Here is a 15,204-nt window from a genome sequence, read left to right as displayed (position 1 = left end):
TGTTCATTTGTTCATTTGTTCATTTGTTCATTTGTCCATTTTTGGATTTGTTCATTTGTTCATTTGTCCATTTTTGGATTTGTTCATTTGTTCATTTGTCCATTTTTGGATTTGTTCATTTGTTCATTTGTCCATTTTTGGATTTGTTCATTTCTTCAATTCCTCATTTCTTATGTTGTTCATTCGTTCATTTGTTCATTTCTCCATTTATTCATTTGTTCATTTGTTCATTTGTTCATTTGTTCATTAGTTCTCGTGTTCATTTGTTCATTTGTTCATTTGTTCATATGTACATTTGTGCATCTTTTCATTTGTTCATTCGTCCTTTTGTACATATGTTCATTTGTTCAAATGATAATTCGTTCATTTGTTCATATGTTCATTTGATTGTTTCTTCATTCGGTCAATGGTTCATTTGATCATTTGTTCATTTGTCTACTCGCTCATTTGTTCATTTGTTCATTTGTTCATATGTTAACTTGTCCATTTTTGGATTTGTTCATTTCTTCAATTCTTCATTTCTTAAGTTGTTCATTTGTTCATTTGTCCATTTGTTTATTTGTTCATTTGTTCATATGTTCATTTGATTGTTTGTTCATTTCTCAACTTATTCATTTGTTCATTTTACATTTGTACATTTGTTCATTTGTTCATTTGTCCATTTTTGGATTTGTTCATTTGTTCATTTGTTCATTTGTTCATTTGTTCATTTGTAAATTTGTTCATTTGTTCATTTGTTCACTTGTTTATTTGTTTATTGGTTCATGTGTTCATTTGTTCACATGTTTATTTGTTTATTTGTTTATTTGTTTATTTGTTTATTTGTTCATGTGTTCATTTGTTCATTTGTTCATTTGTTCATTTGTTCATTTTTTCATTCGTTCGCTTGTTCATTTCTTCAATTCTTCATTTCTTCATTTTTTCACTTGTTCAATGGCTCATTTGTTCCTTTTCTCATTCGTTCCTTTGTTCATTTCTTCCATTCTTCATTTCTTCATTTTTATACTTCTCCATTTCTTCTTTTGATTATTTCTTCAATCCAACATTTCTTAATTTGTTCATTTGTCCATTTGTTCATTTGTCCATGTTTGGGTTTGTTCAATTCTTCATTTGTTTATTTGTACTTTTATCCATTTTTGGATTTGTTCATTTCCTCAATTCTGCATTTCTTAAGTTGTCCATTCGTTCATATGTCCAATTGTTCATTTATTCATTTGTCCAAATGTTCATTTGTTCATCCGTTTGTTTGTTCATTTGTTCATTTGTTCATTTGTTCATTTGTTCATTTGTTCATTTGTTCATTTGTTCATTTGTTCATTTGTTCATTTGTTCATTTGTTCATTTGTTCATTTGTTCATTTGTTCATTTGTTCATTTGTTCATTTGTACATTTGTCCATTTGTTCATTTGTTCATTTGTTCATGTGTTCATGAGTTCATTTGTTCATTCGTTCATTCTTTCATTTGTTCATTTGTTCATTTGTTCATTTGTTCATTTGTTCATTTGTTCATTTGTTCATTTGTTCATTTGTTCATTTGTTCATTTGTTCATTTGTTCATTTGTTCATTTGTTCATTTGTTCATTTGTTCATTTGTTCATTTTTTCAATTTTTCATTTGTTCATTTCTTCATTTGTTCATTTCTTCATTTGTTCATTTGTTCATTTGTTCATTTGTTCATTTGTCCATTTGTTTATTTGTTCGTTTGTACATTTGTTCATTTGTTCATTTGTTCATTTGTTTATTTGTTTATTTGTTCGTTTGTACATTTGTTCATTTGTTCATTTGTTCATTTGTTCATTTGTTCATTTGTTCATTTGTTCATTTGTTCATTTGTTCATTTGTTCGTTTGTTCATTGGTTCGTTTGTTCACTTGTTCATTTGATCATTTGTTCATTTGTTCATTTGTTCATTTGTTCACTTGTTCATTTGTTCATTTGTTCATTTGTTCATTTGTTCATTTGTTCATTTGTTCATTTGTTCATTTGTTCATTTGTTCATTTGTTCATTTGTTCATTTGTTCATGTGTTCATTTGTTCATTTGTTCATTTGTTCATTTGTTCATTTGTTCATTTGTTCATTTGTCCATTTGTACATTCGTTCGTTTGTTCATTTGTTCATATGTTCATTTGTTCGTTTGTTCATTTGTTCATTTGTTCATTTTTTCATTTGTTCATTTGTTCATTTGTTCATTTGTTCATTTGTTCATTTGTTCATTTGTTCATTTGTTCATTTGTTCATTTGTTCATTTGTTCATTTGTTCATTTGTTCATTTGTTCATTTGTTCACTTGTTCATTTGTTCATTTGTTCATTTGTTCATTTGTTCATTTGTTCATTTGTTCATTTGTTCATTTGTTCATTTGTTCATTTGTTCATTTGTTCATTTGTTCATTTGTTCATTTGTTCATTTGTTCATTTGTTCATTTGTTCATGTGTTCATTTGTTCATTTGTTCATTTGTTCATTTGTTCATTTTTTCATTTGTTCATTTGTTCATTTGTTCATTTGTTCATTTGTTCATTTGTTCATTTGTTCATTTGTTCATTTGTTCATTTGTTCATTTGTTCATTTGTTCATGTGTTCATTTGTTCATTTGTTCATTTGTTCATTTGTCCATTTGTTCATTTGTTCATTTGTTCATTTGTTCATTTGTTCATTTGTTCATTTGTTCATTTGTTCATTTGTTCATTTGTTCATTTGTTCATTTGTTCATTTGTTCATTTGTTCATTTGTTCATTTGTTCATTTGTTCATTTGTTCATTTGTTCATTTGTTCATTTGTTCATTTGTTCATTTGTTCACTTGTTCATTTGTTCACTTGTTCATTTGTTCATTTGTTCATTTATTCATTTGTTCATTTGTTCATTTGTTCATTTGTTCATTTGTTCATTTGTTCATTTGTTCATTTGTTCATTTGTTCATTTGTTCATTTGTTCATTTGTTCATTTGTTCATTTGTTCATTTGTTCATTTGTTCATTTGTTCATTTGTTCATTTGTTCATATGTTCATTTGATTGTTTGTTCATTTCTCAACTTATTCATTTGTTCATTTGTTCATTTGTTCATTTGTTCATTTGTTCATTTGTTCATTTGTTCATTTGTTCATTTGTTCATTTGTTCATTTGTTCATTTGTTCATTTGTTCATTTGTTCATTGGTTCATTTGTTCATTTGTTCATTCGTTCATTCGTTCATTCGTTCATTCGTTCATTTGTTCATTTGTTCATTTGTTCATTTGTTCATTTGTTCATTTGTTCATTTGTTCATTTGTCCATTTGTTCATTTGTTCATTGGTTCATTTGTTCATTTGTTCATTGGTTCATTTGTTCATTCGTTCATTCGTTCATTCGTTCATTTGTTCATTTGTTCATTTGTTCATTTGTTCATTTGTTCATTTGTTCATTTGTTCATTTGTTCTTTTGTTCATTTGTTCATTTGTTCATTTGTTCATTTGTTCATTTGTTCATTTGTTCATTTGTTCATTTGTTCATTTGTTCATTTGTTCATTTGTTCATTTGTTCATTTGTTCATTTGTTCATTTGTTCTTTTGTTCATTTGTTCATTTGTTCATTTGTTCATTTGTTCATTTGTTCATTTGTTCATTTGTTCATTTGTTCATTTGTTCATTTGTTCATTTGTTCATTTGTTCATTTGTTCATTTGTTCATTTGTTCATTTGTTCATTTGTTCATTTGTTCATTTGTTCATTTGTTCATTTGTTCATTTGTTCATTTGTTCATTTGTTCATTTGTTCATTTGTTCATTTGTCCATTTGTTCATTTGTTCATTTGTTCATGTGTTCATGTGTTCATTTGTTCATTCGTTCATTCTTTCATTTGTTCATTTGTTCATTTGTTCATTTGTTCATTTGTTCATTTGTTCATTTGTTCATTTGTTCATTTGTTCATTTGTTCATTTGTTCATTTGTTCATTTGTTCACTTGTTCATTTGTTCATTTGTTCATTTGTTCATTTGTTCATTTGTTCATTTGTTCATTTGTTCATTTGTTCATTTGTTCATTTGTTCATTTGTTCATTTGTTCATTTGTTCATTTGTTCATGTGTTCATTTGTTCATTTGTTCATTTGTTCATTTGTTCATTTTTTCATTTGTTCATTTGTTCATTTGTTCATTTGTTCATTTGTTCATTTGTTCATTTGTTCATTTGTTCATTTGTTCATTTGTTCATTTTTTCAATTGTTCATTTGTTCATTTGTTCATTTGTTCATTTGTTCATTTGTTCATTTGTTCATTTGTTCATTTGTTCATTTGTTCATTTGTTCATTTGTTCATTTGTTCATTTGTTCATTTGTTCATGTGTTCATTTGTTCATTTGTTCATTTGTTCATTTGTCCATTTGTTCATTTGTTCATTTGTTCATTTGTTCATTTGTTCATTTGTTCATTTGTTCATTTGTTCATTTGTTCATTTGTTCATTTGTTCATTTGTTCATTTGTTCATTTGTTCATTTGTTCATTTGTTCATTTGTTCATTTGTTCATTTGTTCATTTGTTCATTTGTTCATTTGTTCATTTGTTCATTTGTTCATTTGTTCATTTGTTCATTTGTTCATTTGTTCATTTGTTCATTTGTTCATTTGTTCATTTGTTCATTTGTTCATTTGTTCATTTGTTCATTTGTTCATTTGTTCATTTGTTCATTTGTTCATTTGTTCATTTGTTCATTTGTTCATTTGTTCATTTGTTCATTTGTTCATTTGTTCATTTGTTCATTTGTCCATTTGTTCATTTGTTCATTTGTTCATGTGTTCATGTGTTCATTTGTTCATTCGTTCATTCTTTCATTTGTTCATTTGTTCATTTGTTCATTTGTTCATTTGTTCATTTGTTCATTTGTTCATTTGTTCATTTGTTCATTTGTTCATTTGTTCACTTGTTCATTTGTTCATTTGTTCATTTGTTCATTTGTTCATTTGTTCATTTGTTCATTTGTTCATTTGTTCATTTGTTCATTTGTTCATTTGTTCATTTGTTCATTTGTTCATTTGTTCATGTGTTCATTTGTTCATTTGTTCATTTGTTCATTTGTTCATTTTTTCATTTGTTCATTTGTTCATTTGTTCATTTGTTCATTTGTTCATTTGTTCATTTGTTCATTTGTTCATTTGTTCATTTGTTCATTTTTTCATTTGTTCATTTGTTCATTTGTTCATTTGTTCATTTGTTCATTTGTTCATTTGTTCATTTGTTCATTTGTTCATTTGTTCATTTGTTCATTTGTTCATTTGTTCATTTGTTCATTTGTTCATGTGTTCATTTGTTCATTTGTTCATTTGTTCATTTGTCCATTTGTTCATTTGTTCATTTGTTCATTTGTTCATTTGTTCATTTGTTCATTTGTTCATTTGTTCATTTGTTCATTTGTTCATTTGTTCATTTGTTCATTTGTTCATTTGTTCATTTGTTCATTTGTTCATTTGTTCATTTGTTCATTTGTTCATTTGTTCATTTGTTCATTTGTTCATTTGTTCATTTGTTCATTTGTTCATTTGTTCATTTGTTCATTTGTTCATTTGTTCATTTGTTCACTTGTTCATTTGTTCATTTGTCCATTTGTTCATTTGTTCATTTGTTCATTTGTTCATTTGTTCATTTGTTCATTTGTTCATTTGTTCATTTGTTCATTTGTTCATGTGTTCATTTGTTCATTTGTTCATTTGTTCATTTGTTCATTTGTTCATTTGTTCATTTGTTCATATGTTCATTTGATTGTTTGTTCATTTCTCAACTTATTCATTTGTTCATTTGTTCATTTGTTCATTTGTTCATTTGTACATTTGTTCATTTGTTCATTTGTTCATTTGTTCATTTGTTCATTTGTTCATTTGTTCATTTGTTCATTTGTTCATTTGTTCATTTGTCCATTTTTGGATTTGTTCATTTGTTCATTTGTTCATTTGTCCATTTTTGGATTTGTTCATTTGTTCATTTGTCCATTTTTGGATTTGTTCATTTGTTCATTTGTCCATTTTTGGATTTGTTCATTTGTTCATTTGTCCATTTTTGGATTTGTTCATTTCTTCAATTCTTCATTTCTAATGTTGTTCATTCGTTCATTTGTTCATTTCTCCATTTGTTCATTTGTTCATTTGTTCATTTGTTCATTAGTTCTCGTGTTCATTTGTTCATTTGTTCATTTGTTCATTTGTTCATATGTACATTTGTGCATCTTTTCATTTGTTCATTCGTCCTTTTGTACATATGTTCATTTGTTCAAATGATAATTCGTTCATTTGTTCATATGTTCATTTGATTGTTTCTTCATTCGGTCAATGGTTCATTTGATCATTTGTTCATTTGTCTACTCGCTCATTTGTTCATTTGTTCATTTGTTCATTTGTACATTTGTTCATTTGTACATTTGTTCATTTGTTCATTTGTTCATTTGTTCATTTGTTCATTTGTTCATTTGTTCATTTGTTCATTTGTTCATTTGTTCATTTGTTCATTTGTTCATTTGTTCATGTGTTCATTTGTTCATTTGTTTATTTGTTTATTGGTTCATTTGTTCATTTGTTCATTTGTTCATATGTTCATTTGATTGTTTGTGCATTTCTCAACGTATTCATTTGTTCATTTGTTCATTTGTTCATTTGTTCATTTGTTCATTTGTTCATATGTTCATTTGATTGTTTGTTCATTTCTCAACGTATTCATTTGTTCATTTGTTCATTTGTTCCTTTGTTCATTTGTTCATTTGTTCATTTGTTCATTTGTTCATTTGTTCATTTGTTCATTTGTTCATTTGTTCATTTGTTCATTTGTTCATTTGTTCATGTGTTCATTTGTTCATTTGTTTATTTGTTTATTGGTTCATTTGTTCATTTGTTCATTTGTTCATATGTTCATTTGATTGTTTGTGCATTTCTCAACGTATTCATTTGTTCATTTGTTCATTTGTTCATTTGTTCATTTGTTCATTTGTTCATTTGTTCATTTGTTCATTTGTTCATTTGTTCATTTGTTCATTTGTTCATTTGTTCATTTGTTCATTTGTTCATTTGTTCATTTGTTCATTTGTTCATTTGTTCATGTGTTCATTGGTCCATTTGTACATTCGTTCGTTTGTTCATTTGTTCATATGTTCATTTGTTCGTTTGTTCATTTGTTCATTTGTTCATTTGTTCATTTGTTCATTTGTTCATTTGTTCATTTGTTCATTTGTTCATTTGTTCATTTGTTCATTTGTTCATTTGTTCATTTGTTCATTTGTTCATTTGTTCATTTGTTCATTTGTTCATTAGTTCATTTGTTCATTTGTTCATTTGTTCATTTGTTCATTTGTTCATTTGTTCATTTGTTCATTTGTTCATTTGTTCATTTGTTCATTTGTTCATTTGTTCATTTGTTCATTTGTTCATTTGTTCATTTGTTCATTTGTTCATTTGTTCATTTGATCATTTGTTCATTTGTTCATTTGTTCATTTGTTCATTTGTTCATTTGTCCATTTTTGGATTTGTTCATTTGTTCATTTGTCCATTTTTGGATTTGTTCATTTGTTCATTTGTCCATTTTTGGATTTGTTCATTTGTTCATTTGTCCATTTTTGGATTTGTTCATTTCTTCAATTCTTCATTTCTTATGTTGTTCATTCGTTCATTTGTTCATTTCTCCATTTATTCATTTGTTCATTTGTTCATTTGTTCATTTGTTCATTAGTTCTCGTGTTCATTTGTTCATTTGTTCATTTGTTCATATGTACATTTGTGCATCTTTTCATTTGTTCATTCGTCCTTTTGTACATATGTTCATTTGTTCAAATGATAATTCGTTCATTTGTTCATATGTTCATTTGATTGTTTCTTCATTCGGTCAATGGTTCATTTGATCATTTGTTCATTTGTCTACTCGCTCATTTGTTCATTTGTTCATTTGTTCATATGTTAACTTGTCCATTTTTGGATTTGTTCATTTCTTCAATTCTTCATTTCTTAAGTTGTTCATTTGTTCATTTGTCCATTTGTTTATTTGTTCATTTGTTCATATGTTCATTTGATTGTTTGTTCATTTCTCAACTTATTCATTTGTTCATTTTACATTTGTACATTTGTTCATTTGTTCATTTGTCCATTTTTGGATTTGTTCATTTGTTCATTTGTTCATTTGTTCATTTGTTCATTTGTAAATTTGTTCATTTGTTCATTTGTTCACTTGTTTATTTGTTTATTGGTTCATGTGTTCATTTGTTCACATGTTTATTTGTTTATTTGTTTATTTGTTTATTTGTTTATTTGTTCATGTGTTCATTTGTTCATTTGTTCATTTGTTCATTTTTTCATTCGTTCGCTTGTTCATTTCTTCAATTCTTCATTTCTTCATTTTTTCACTTGTTCAATGGCTCATTTGTTCCTTTTCTCATTCGTTCCTTTGTTCATTTCTTCCATTCTTCATTTCTTCATTTTTATACTTCTCCATTTCTTCTTTTGATTATTTCTTCAATCCAACATTTCTTAATTTGTTCATTTGTCCATTTGTTCATTTGTCCATGTTTGGGTTTGTTCAATTCTTCATTTGTTTATTTGTACTTTTATCCATTTTTGGATTTGTTCATTTCCTCAATTCTGCATTTCTTAAGTTGTCCATTCGTTCATATGTCCAATTGTTCATTTATTCATTTGTCCAAATGTTCATTTGTTCATCCGTTTGTTTGTTCATTTGTTCATTTGTACATTTGTTCATTTGTTCATTTGTTCATTTGTTCATTTGTTCATTTGTTCATTTGTTCATTTGTTCATTTGTTCATTTGTTCATTTGTTCATTTGTTCATTTGTTCATTTGTTCATTTGTTCATTTGTTCATTTGTTCATTTGTTCATTTGTTCATTTGTTCATTTGTTCATTTGTTCATTTGTTCATTTGTTCATTTGTACATTTGTCCATTTGTTCATTTGTTCATTTGTTCATGTGTTCATGAGTTCATTTGTTCATTCGTTCATTCTTTCATTTGTTCATTTGTTCATTTGTTCATTTGTTCATTTGTTCATTTGTTCATTTGTTCATTTGTTCATTTGTTCATTTGTTCATTTGTTCATTTGTTCATTTGTTCATTTGTTCATTTGTTCATTTGTTCATTTGTTCATTTGTTCATTTTTTCAATTTTTCATTTGTTCATTTCTTCATTTGTTCATTTCTTCATTTGTTCATTTGTTCATTTGTTCATTTGTTCATTTGTCCATTTGTTTATTTGTTCGTTTGTACATTTGTTCATTTGTTCATTTGTTCATTTGTTTATTTGTTTATTTGTTCGTTTGTACATTTGTTCATTTGTTCATTTGTTCATTTGTTCATTTGTTCATTTGTTCATTTGTTCATTTGTTCATTTGTTCATTTGTTCGTTTGTTCATTGGTTCGTTTGTTCACTTGTTCATTTGATCATTTGTTCATTTGTTCATTTGTTCATTTGTTCACTTGTTCATTTGTTCATTTGTTCATTTGTTCATTTGTTCATTTGTTCATTTGTTCATTTGTTCATTTGTTCATTTGTTCATTTGTTCATTTGTTCATTTGTTCATGTGTTCATTTGTTCATTTGTTCATTTGTTCATTTGTTCATTTGTTCATTTGTTCATTTGTTCATTTGTTCATTTGTTCATTTGTTCATTTGTTCATTTGTTCATTTGTTCATTTGTTCATTTGTTCATTTGTTCATTTATTCATTTGTTCATTTGTTCATTTGTTCATTTATTCATTTGTTCATATGTTAATTTATCCATTTTTGGATTTGTTCATTTCTTCAATTCTTCATTTCTTGAGTTGTTCATTTGTTCATTTGTTCGTTTGTCAATTTGTTCATTTGTTCATTTGATCAGTTGTTCATATGTTCATTTGATTGTTTGTTCAATTCTCAACTTATTCATTTGTTCATTTGTTCATTTGTTCATTTGTCCATTTTTGGATTTGTTCATTTCTTCAATTCTTCATTTCTTATGTTGTTCATTCGTTCATTTGTTCATTTCTCCATTTGTTCATTTGTTCATTTTTTTCATTTGTTCATTTGTTCATTTATTCATTTGTTCATTTGTTCATTTGTCCATTTGTTCATTTGTTCATTTGTTCATTTGTTCATTTGTTCCTTTGTTCATTTGTTCATTTGTTCATTTGTTCATTTGTTCATTTGTTCATTTGTTCATTTGTTCATTTGTTCATTTGTTCATTTGTTCATTTGTTCATTTGTTCATTTGTTCATTTGTTCATGTGTTCATTTGTTCATTTGTTTATTTGTTTATTGGTTCATTTGTTCATTTGTTCATTTGTTCATATGTTCATTTGATTGTTTGTTCATTTCTCAACGTATTCATTTGTTCATTTGTTCATTTGTTCATTTGTTCATTTGTTCATTTGTTCATTTGTTCATATGTTCATTTGATTGTTTGTTCATTTCTCAACGTATTCATTTGTTCATTTGTTCATTTGTTCATATGTTCATTTGATTGTTTGTTCATTTCTCAACGTATTCATTTGTTCATTTGTTCATTTGTTCATTTGTTCATTTGTTCATTTATTCATTTATTCATTTGTTCATTTGTTCATTTGTTCATTTGTTCATTTGTCCATTTGTACATTCGTTCGTTTGTTCATTTGTTCATATGTTCATTTGTTCATTTGTTCATTTGTTCATTTGTTCATTTGTTCATTTGTTCATTTGTTCATTTGTTCATTTGTTCATTTGTTCATTTGTTCATTTGTTCATTTGTTCATTTGTTCATTTGTTCATTTGTTCATTTGTTCATTTGTTCGTTTGTTCATTTGATCATTTGTTCATTTGTTCATTTGTTCATTTGTTCATTTGTTCATTTGTTCATATGTCCAATTGTTCATTTATTCATTTGTCCAAATGTTCATTTGTTCATTTGTTCATTTGATAATTTGTTTTTTGGTTCATTTGTTCATTTGTTCATTCGTTCATTTGTTCATTTGTTCATTTTTTCATTTGTTCATTTGTTCATTTGTTCATTCATTCATTTGTTCATTTGTTCATTTGTTCATTTGTTCATTTGTTCATTTGTTCATTTGTTCATTTGTTCATTTGTTCATTTGTTCATTTGTTCATTTGTCCATTTGTTCATTTGTTCATTTGTTCATTTATTCATTTGTTCATTTGTTCATTTGTAAATTTGTTCATTTGTTCATTTGTTCACTTGTTTATTTGTTTATTTGTTTATTGGTTAATGTGTTCATTTGTTCATTTGTTCACTTGTTTATTTGTTTATTTGTTTATTGGTTCATGTGTTCATTTGTTCATTTGTTCATTTGTTCATTTGTTCATTTGTTCATTTGTTCATTTGTTCATTTGTTCATTTGTTCATTTGTTCATTTGTTCATTTGTTCATTTGTTCATTTGTTCATTTGTTCATTTGTTCATGTGTTCATTTGTTCATTTGTTCATTTGTTCATTTGTTCATTTGTTCATTTGTTCATTTATTCATTTGTTCATTTGTTCATTTCTTCTATTGATTATTTCTTCAATCCAACATTTCTTAACTTGTTCATTTGTCCATATGTTCATTTGTCCATTTGTTCATTTGTCCATGTTTGGGTTTGTTCAATTCTTCATTTGTTTATTTGTACTTTTATCCATTTTTGGATTTGTTCATTTCCTCAATTCTGCATTTCTTAAGTTGTCCATTCGTTCATATGTCCAATTGTTCATTTATTCATTTGTCCAAATGTTCATTTGTTCATCCGTTTGTTTGTTCATTTGTTCATTTGTACATTTGTTCATTTGTTCATTTGTTCATTTGTTCATTTGTTCATTTGTTCATTTGTTCATTTGTTCATTTGTTCATTTGTTCATTTGTTCATTTGTTCATTCGTTCATTCGTTCATTTGTTCATTCGTTCATTTGTTCATTGGTTCATTTGTTCATTTGTTCATTCGTTCATTTGTTCATTTGTTCATTTGTTCATTTGTTCATTTGTTCATTTGTTCATTTGTTCATTTGTTCATTTCTCCATTTGTTCATTTGTTCATTTGTTCATTTGTTCATTTGTTCATTTGTTCATTTGTTCATTTGTTCATTTGTTCATTTGTTCATTTGTTCATTTGTTCATTTGTTCATTTGTTCATTTGTTCATTTGTTCATTTGTTCATTTGTTCATTTGTTCATTTGTTCATTTGTTCATTTGTTCATTTGTTCATTTGTTCATTTGTTCATTTGTTCATTTGTTCATTTGTTCATTTGTTCATTTGTTCATTTGTTCATTTGTTCATTTGTTCATTTGTTCATTTGTTCATTTGTTCATTTGTTCATTTGTTCATTTGTTCATTTGTTCATTTGTTCATTTGTTCATTTGTTCATTTGTTCATTTGTTCATTTGTTCATTTGTTCATTTGTTCATTTGTTCATTTGTTCATTTGTTCATTTGTTCATTTGTTCATTTGTTCATTTGTTCATTTGTTCATTTGTTCATTTGTTCATTTGTTCATTTGTTCATTTTTTCATTTGTTCATTTGTCCATTTGTTCATTTGTTCATTTGTTCATGTGTTCATGTGTTCATTTGTTCATTCGTTCATTCTTTCATTTGTTCATTTGTTCATTTGTTCATTTGTTCATTTGTTCATTTGTTCATTTATTCATTTGTTCATATGTTAATTGATCCATTTTTGGATTTGTTCATTTCTTCAATTCTTCATTTCTTGAGTTGTTCATTTGTTCATTTGTTCGTTTGTCAATTTGTTCATTTGTTCATTTGATCAGTTGTTCATATGTTCATTTGATTGTTTGTTCAATTCTCAACTTATTCATTTGTTCATTTGTTCATTTGTTCATTTGTCCATTTTTGGATTTGTTCATTTCTTCAATTCTTCATTTCTTATGTTGTTCACTCGTTCATTTGTTCATTTCTCCATTTGTTCATTTTTTTCATTTGTTCATTTGTTCATTTATTCATTTGTTCATTTGTTCATTTGTACATTTGTTCATTTGTCCATTTGTTCATTTGTTCATTTGTTCATTTGTTCCTTTGTTCATTTGTTCATTTGTTCATTTGTTCATTTGTTCATTTGTTCATTTGTTCATTTGTTCATTTGTTCATTTGTTCATTTGTTCATTTGTTCATGTGTTCATTTGTTCATTTGTTTATTTGTTTATTGGTTCATTTGTTCATTTGTTCATTTGTTCATATGTTCATTTGATTGTTTGTGCATTTCTCAACGTATTCATTTGTTCATTTGTTCATTTGTTCATTTGTTCATTTGTTCATATGTTCATTTGATTGTTTGTTCATTTCTCAACGTATTCATTTGTTCATTTGTTCATTTGTTCATTTGCTCATTTGTTCATTTGTTCATTTATTCATTTGTTCATTTGTTCATTTGTTCATTAGTTCATTTGTTCATTTGTTCATTTGTTCATTTGTTCATTTGTTCATTTGTTCATTTGTTCATTTGTTCATTTGTTCATTTGTTCATTTGTTCATTTGTTCATTTGTTCATTTGTTCATTTGTTCATTTGTTCATTTGTTCATTTGTTCATTTGTTCATTTGTTCATTTGTTCATTTGTTCATTTGTTCATTTGTTCATTTGTTCATTTGTTCATTTGTTCATTTGTTCATTTGTTCATTTGTTCATTTGTTCATTTGTTCATTTGTTCATTTGTTCATTTGTTCATTTGTTCATTTGTTCATTTGTTCATTTGTTCATTTGTTCATTTGTTCATTTGTTCATTTGTTCATTTGTTCATTTGTTCATTTGTTCATTTGTTCATTTGTTCATTTGTTCATTTGTTCATTTGTTCATTTGTTCATATGTTCATTTGTTCATTTGTTCATTTGTTCATTTGTTCATTTGTTCATTTGTTCATTTGTTCATTTGTTCATTTGTTCATTTGTTCATTTGTTCATTTGTTCATTTGTTCATTTGTTCATTTGTTCATTTGTTCATTTGTTCATTTGTTCATTTATTCATTTGTTCATATGTAAATTGATCCATTTTTGGATTTGTTCATTTCTTCAATTCTTCATTTCTTGAGTTGTTCATTTGTTCATTTGTTCATTTGTTCATTTGTTCATTTGTTCATTTGTTCATTTGTTCATTTGTTCATTTGTTCATTTGTTCATTTGTTCATTTGTTCATTTGTTCATTTGTTCATTTGTTCATGTGTTCATTTGTTCATTTGTTCATTTGTTCATTTGTTCATTTGTTCATTTGTTCATTTGTTCATTTGTTCATTTGTTCATTTGTTCATTTATTCATGTGTTCATTTGTTCATTTCTTCTTTTGATTATTTCTTCAATCCAACATTTCTTAACTTGTTCATTTGTCCATTTGTTCATTTGTCCATTTGTTCATTCGTTCATTCGTTCATTTGTTCATTTGTTCATTTGTTCATTTGTTCATTTGTTCATTTCTTCATTTGTTCATTTGTTCATTTGTTCATTTGTTCATTTGTTCATTTGTTCATTTGTTCATTTGTTCATTTGTTCATTTGTTCATTTGTTCATTTGTTCATTTGTTCATTTGTTCATTTGTTCATTTGTTCATTTGTTCATTTGTTCATTTGTTCATATGTACATTTGTGCATCTTTTCATTTGTTCATTCGTCCTTTTGTACATATGTTCATTTGTTCAAATGATAATTCGTTCATTTGTTCATATGTTCATTTGATTGTTTCTTCATTCGGTCAATGGTTCATTTGATCATTTGTTCATTTGTCTACTCGCTCATTTGTTCATTTGTTCATTTGTTCATATGTTAACTTGTCCATTTTTGGATTTGTTCATTTCTTCAATTCTTCATTTCTTAAGTTGTTCATTTGTTCATTTGTCCATTTGTTTATTTGTTCATTTGTTCATATGTTCATTTGATTGTTTGTTCATTTCTCAACTTATTCATTTGTTCATTTTACATTTGTACATTTGTTCATTTGTTCATTTGTCCATTTGTTCATTTGTTCATTTGTTCATTTGTTCATTTGTTCATTTGTAAATTTGTTCATTTGTTCATTTGTTCACTTGTTTATTTGTTTATTGGTTCATGTGTTCATTTGTTCACATGTTTATTTGTTTATTTGTTTATTTGTTTATTTGTTTATTTGTTCATGTGTTCATTTGTTCATTTGTTCATTTGTTCATTTGTTCATTTTTTCATTCGTTCGCTTGTTCATTTCTTCAATTCTTCATTTCTTCATTTTTTCACTTGTTCAATGGCTCATTTGTTCCTTTTCTCATTCGTTCCTTTGTTCATTTCTTC

This window comes from Megalopta genalis, unplaced genomic scaffold (assembly GCF_051020955.1).
Source record: "Megalopta genalis isolate 19385.01 unplaced genomic scaffold, iyMegGena1_principal scaffold0025, whole genome shotgun sequence".
NCBI lineage: Eukaryota > Metazoa > Arthropoda > Insecta > Hymenoptera > Halictidae > Megalopta > Megalopta genalis.
This window is presented reverse-complemented; position numbering follows the sequence as displayed.